Source organism: Bidens hawaiensis, unplaced genomic scaffold (genome assembly GCF_021521415.1).
Source record: "Bidens hawaiensis isolate Kalapana, Puna unplaced genomic scaffold, B.hawaiensis_p1.1 tig00054779_1, whole genome shotgun sequence".
In the NCBI taxonomy this organism is placed as follows: Eukaryota; Viridiplantae; Streptophyta; class Magnoliopsida; order Asterales; family Asteraceae; genus Bidens; species Bidens hawaiensis.
Window position 1 is genome coordinate 37100 of NW_027499859.1, and position 6086 is coordinate 43185.

At 37.8% G+C, this 6086-nt stretch overlaps 1 long non-coding RNA gene across 1 annotated transcript; it reads left to right on the forward strand.

Annotated features, from left to right (window-relative positions):
• Positions 1-1457: 1457 nt before the first annotated feature.
• LOC143600684 (uncharacterized) lies at positions 1458-1912 on the forward strand. The gene is made up of 3 exons (XR_013147521.1): positions 1458-1639; positions 1722-1829; positions 1896-1912. It is a non-coding gene; the product is annotated as an uncharacterized LOC143600684 (long non-coding RNA).
• The last annotated feature ends 4174 nt before the right edge of the window (positions 1913-6086 follow it).

Genomic DNA, 6086 nt, shown 5'->3' on the forward strand with positions numbered 1-6086 from the left:
TAATGAGCATGGTTATGAACATTAAACGAGATGAAGATAACAAACACATGATCAAGCTAGAACAATCTAACCAAATGTGGATGAATCTTCCTTCTTCAATGGTGATGGATGATGATGATGGATGATGGTGATGATAACCTCCAAGCCTTCAAACTCTCCACAAGACCTTCAATATGAGTATAAAGTGGGTGTTTTTATAAGATAAACTCGTATAGAAGTTTTCTTCAAGCACTCCAAATGAGTGCAATATGCTCCACTATGTATAGGTTGTCTGGGCACTCAGGAACGGCCCGGTGCTCCATGAGGCACGCCCCCCGTGTCCACGTGTCCAGTCGCATTAAATGCTCTATCAGATCAAACATGGTAACTCAGCACGGGGGGGCATCCTTCCTGAGGTACGGCCCCGTGTTTTTGGGTGTCTGTTATATCTTCTTTTGTCGTTTCTGAAAGGTGACCACGACCCCGTGTCCTCTGAAGCACGGCCCCGTATCCAGCTATCCACTATTTTGTCTTTTCTTTTAGATTTTTGTCTTTTCTGAAAGGTGAGCACGGCCTCATGTTCCCTGAAGCACGGCCCCATGTTTTCTGAAACACAGCCCCATGTTCTCATAAGCACAGCCTCATGTTCTCTAAAGCACAGCCCCGTGTTTCCTGAAGCACAGCTCCATATTCTCTGAAGCATGAGTGTGTGTTGTGTTGTTTTCTTGGGTTTTCTTTGGTTTTTCATTCGTTTATTCGTTTGAGGCTTGGATTCACCTGAAAATACATTCTAACATGATAAGTAGTTATTTTAACTATATTATATAATAGAAGTTACAGTTTTTAGAGATTATTTGATGCTAAAAAGATGTATAATTTTATATACATCAATATAATATTATGATGCTAAGGACATTGTTCTCATACTTGTGACCGAATATCCTATTGTATCAGAGTTGGTTTGTATCAAGGTATGAATCTAGAGACCTCTACTACAAACTTGTACCCTAGAAAACCTATGTATAACAATGGATTTTGTTATTTTGTTACATGCCAAGTCCTTTTAATTTCTGAGTGTTTAATGAGCTACAATAAATTATAATCTAATTTAATATAATATACTATAAAATTGCATAGAAACTGGTTTAATGTCCGTCTATGAAAATAAGTACATTTTGGAAACTGAAGACTGAAAAGTATTTTCTTTAGAAAGATTGAAAACTGTACATGATTCCAATAATGGAAACCTTATTTATACTTATTAACTATATGATCTCTTTTACCTCTGGCTTGATTCTGATGTTCCTCTACTGTGTTCTGGAAGGAGAAACAATGAAGCTATTTCCATAGTTACTCTGGTTCCTCCCTTTCTTTAACCATCTGTTACCATAATGTAAGTGCTTAAATTTTATTTAAATAATTTTTCATATAACGCAATTTATTAAATCAGTTTAGTTTTTGTATCTTATCAGGCACTTGTTTGAGCAAATCAACAATGGGTCAAAAAGAAATCAAGGAATTTGTTTTGTGAGCCCGACTACAGCCTCTCCATGTGAGCGTAAATCAAAGTTCAATAATACTGATGATTCAAGTCGAAGCATTGCAAATCGGTTTTTAACAGAAAGGACAATGACATCATCTTGATTCCCTACAATCCCGGGTCTAATTATCAAAACCATCCAAATCGAAATTCAAGTTTTATTAGTTTTATTATTTGTTTGACTAAATTTGGTTTTTTTTAGAAATCATTAGGTGTTAGGTGTACTGCACATGAAAAAAATGACTTGCTATTACCTTGATTCTCTAAGCCCAGGAACTGTTAATTCGCAGTTGAAGCAAATTATCGATGGGTATGTTATACAAATTATGAAAACATTATGTTTTATTTTTTGATATATTTCTTAACATTTTTGTAGTGCAATGAACTTGTACGATACACAAAACGGATCGAGGGTAAAACTCAACCGGGTCAACGCTAGGATGAGCATTTAATTCCTTATTAAAATAGTAGGTTTAACCTCATTATATGAATCTACGTTACGATGAATATTTGTTATGTATTTATGCAGTGTCCATGTCACCCGGGAAGCACCGAATGTGGCTACTTTATGTTAAAGTTCATGAAAGAGATCGTTGATGAAGGAATTGAAATACTGGCCAATGACAATGTAAGTGTCACACCCTCAAAATCCACTAATGGAGTTTTACCGTCAGAGGGTGTGAACTAACAGGATCGGAATCATTAGTTATAATCAAACCATAAAACAAAGTTTCAAAACCATGAAAACATTTACGAGTAATTAAATGCGGAAGCGTAAAAACCATAGAAACCAATGTTGCGTCACGCGGGACGACTTAAAACCCAATGATAACAGTTTAAAATAAGTTTGCATAATTAAAAGTGTTTCAAGCAATGCATGATCCTAAACCGCGCGTCCGCCTCGGCTACCTGAGAATAACATACTAAAAGTGTCAACACAAGGTTGGTGAGTTCACAAGTTTATATAAAATAAAGCGTTTAGCGTTTGCGTTCAGCGTTTTGCGTTACAGCGTTTTGCGTTACAGCGTTTTACGTTACCAGATAGTGTTATGTCAATTATATATCTATAGGTAGCTAGCCTATAAAACAAGTATCACTAAGTGTTCGACACCGAAGCTGACTGTTTATCATTTGCCTTGCCACCAGGTCTATCCCGACCATGGTATGTGTTTAGCCAAGATTACACCCACTCGACCTCCAGTCGAGTTTAGCGTTGGGTGGGGTTTGTCAAACCCAGTAGTACTACTCAACAATGACTCGCTATTATCCAATATTAAACGGTTCGATGTGAATGAAGGACTTTAGTTATTGCGTTTGCCACTTGGTCTTTACAAGTGATATATAATCTATATTAACAAAATCTTAAATGCGTTTTCGGAGTATGTTATCTCCCCAAGTGAAAAGCGTTTGAAAACAGTTTAAAAGGGGTAAGTGAACTCACTGTTTGCGAAGTATTCCCAAAATAATTCACCAAGATGCGCGTCACAGAAAAAAACTCTCTCTAGCGTTCTAAAACAACAAAGAGATTTTTCTAAGTGTCGGAATATTATCGAGTCTCTAGACCCGGCACATAATACCTATGCACACAACATGTTTCGTGTTTCGTTTGTGAATCGTGTGTGACTTTAACAAGTGTATTTGTGATACGCTACATGTGTAAGCAATTATTTACGTGTCAAGTATTCATAATGTACATCACTAGCAATTACTCCCCGTAAGGGCAATTTGGTCAACACATAACAATTAACTAGAAATTATTCCCCATGAGGGCAATTTGGTCAAATCATGACAATCAATTAGCAATTATTCCCCGCAAGGGCATTTTGGTCAAAACACGACAATTAATTTGCAATCATTCCCCTCAAGGGCAATTTGGTCAAAACACGATAATAAATTAGCAATCACGTTGTTTCATGCAACTTTCACAAAACTCAGCAACTAGTTTCTTAACGACAGAATTCTATTTGAAAAACTAGTCTATCCCACCGATCATAGCATCACAATTAATTTACCAAAAATCATCACAAAAGCATATATGTCTTAGGTTTCCAGAACATATTTTATTATATTTTTATTCCACATAGGTTTCTCACAATAATCAAATCATTACAGCAAACTCATAACAGTCAAATTCATGCGCAACAGAATGTTATTTGAAATTCCCGTTAAACGAAAAATCCAATAAATGCAAGACCACTTGGGTTAGGTTCCTAACTCAATAAGTCAACTTCCAGAAGTGGAACCAACCCAATTGGTCTCGTAGTTCATGAGATATAATATTTACAAAACAACCTAACAGCAGGTCTAACAACTCAGCTTTGCACAACGTTTTTGTAAAATCATAAAAGTTAACTTTTACACGTCCAAAAATTGTAAATTTATATTCTTTAGAAACTAGACTCAACCTAGTTTACTGTAGTATCAATAATCTCAACCAATTTTCACATTTACACCCCGTTACAGTCAATTAAACATCAATAACACAATCTGTCCAGAAACTGTTTGCATCCAAACTCAACATATTAACTATCTATGGACCATCATTCATTCATATAACACTCTAGACTCCATAATCACTATCCATGCACATCAATTACGCATTACATACATGATTAGGGTTTTTGTTTGAACTCAAATAAAAGACACAAGCAATTAACATGTAACAATATCCATTCTAGTTATCAAATCATCATCAAATCAACAACAATCATATGAACACATTACACACATAAATCGGCCCCTAGGGTTTTCAATTAACCCATTAAACATCGAAATTAAGTATAAGGGATGCAAGGGATAGTCGTTTATACCTTCCTAGCACCTTAATCTTCAATCAAAAGCTTGAAAACTTGGTTGTATGTGTGTGTGTGAATGGCGGCAGCCAAGGGAGCCAAGGGAGAGGGGTTCCGATCGGGGTAGAGGGAGGAGAGAAAGAATGAGTTAGGGTTTAGGTTTATTATTATTAATAATAATAATAATATGTTACACACAAGTCCCTCAACTTTCAATTGTTGCTTTTCTAGCTTAACTAACTAGTTCAAGTACATTGAGTTAACGTTTATAACGATGTTATCACACAACACATAAGTCTAACACATAATTATCACATAATTACTGTTTTGACGTTTTTCGTTTATTCACCAATCATTTGCGTCAACTCGTTTGCGTTTCGGTGCAATTCCCGAAAGACTACACATGTAGTAAGTGTTAAGCGTCATTTAAACCCTAGTTTAAATGTAATGAGGTGTGCGTTATAGATTCAGTGATCTTAAGTTTGAATTGACGGAGTTGAGTTAACGGAGTTAACCTGAAATTGACGATTGTCACATCATTCCCATGTTAAAGATTTTTTGTCCCGAAAATTTGAGTCAAGTCGTGATGAGTGTCTGAAAAAGTAAGAAAAATTTTTCAGTTTGTCATATCATCCCCTAGTAGAAAGAAATTTCGTCCCGAAATTTAATTCATACCTCCGGTGATTTCTGACGATTGGCCGGGTTTCGCGGTTTTCTGTGTTTGGTCAGCCCTTCAAAAAGGTGAGGATACTTTTTCATCATTTGATCCTCGCGTTCCCACGTGAACTCCGGTCCACGTCTCGAGTTCCAACGAACCTTAACGATTGGAATTTTGCTGTGCTTGAGCGTTTTGGTTTCCCAATCCAAAACCTCGACTGGTTCCTCAATGAAACGTAACTGTTCATCAACTTGCAGTTCATCCAAAGGGACTACTTGAGTCTCATCGGTTAGGCATTTCTTCAAATTGGATACGTGGAATACATTGTGTACGCCACTGAGTTCCGTTGGTAGGTCCAGTCGGTACGCCACCGGACCAATGCGCTCAGTTATTCGGTAGGGACCAACATATCGTGGGTTGAGTTTGTTTCGCTTTCCAAAGCGAACCACATCTTTCCAAGGTGAGACTTTGAGTAACACTCGATCATTCACTTGAAATTCGAGAGGTTTTCGGCGCTTGTCGGCGTAACTCTTTTGGCGATCTCGTGCTGCTGCCATGCGATTTCGGATTTGAACAATCTTTTCCGAAGTTTCGAGTACCAGTTTTGGACCAGTGATTTGGCTGTCACCCACCTCTGCCCAGCAGAGTGGTGATCGACACTTCCGTCCGTACAGCGCTTCAAACGGCGCTGCTTTAATAATTGCGTGGTATCTGTTATTATACGAAAACTCTACCAAAGGTAAGTGAGGTTCCCAACTTTTTTCGAAATCCAATACGCATGCACGCAACATATCCTCCAGGGTATGAATAGTTCGTTCACTTTGCCCATCCGTCTGAGGATGGTATGCTGTGCTCATATCAAGACGGGTACCTAGTGCGCTTTGTAGTGACTTCCAAAAGTGCGAAGTGAAACGAGAATCTCGATCGGAAATGATTGAGACAGGCACTCCGTGCCTAGACACCACTTCTTTCATGTAAACGCGAGTCAATCTTTCCATTTTGTCCGATTCCTTAATCGCTAAGAAGTGTGCAGACTTAGTCAACCGGTCAACGATCACCCAGATGGTATCGCATCCCGTCGGTGTCTTAGGTAAACCCGTGATAAAATCCATTGAGA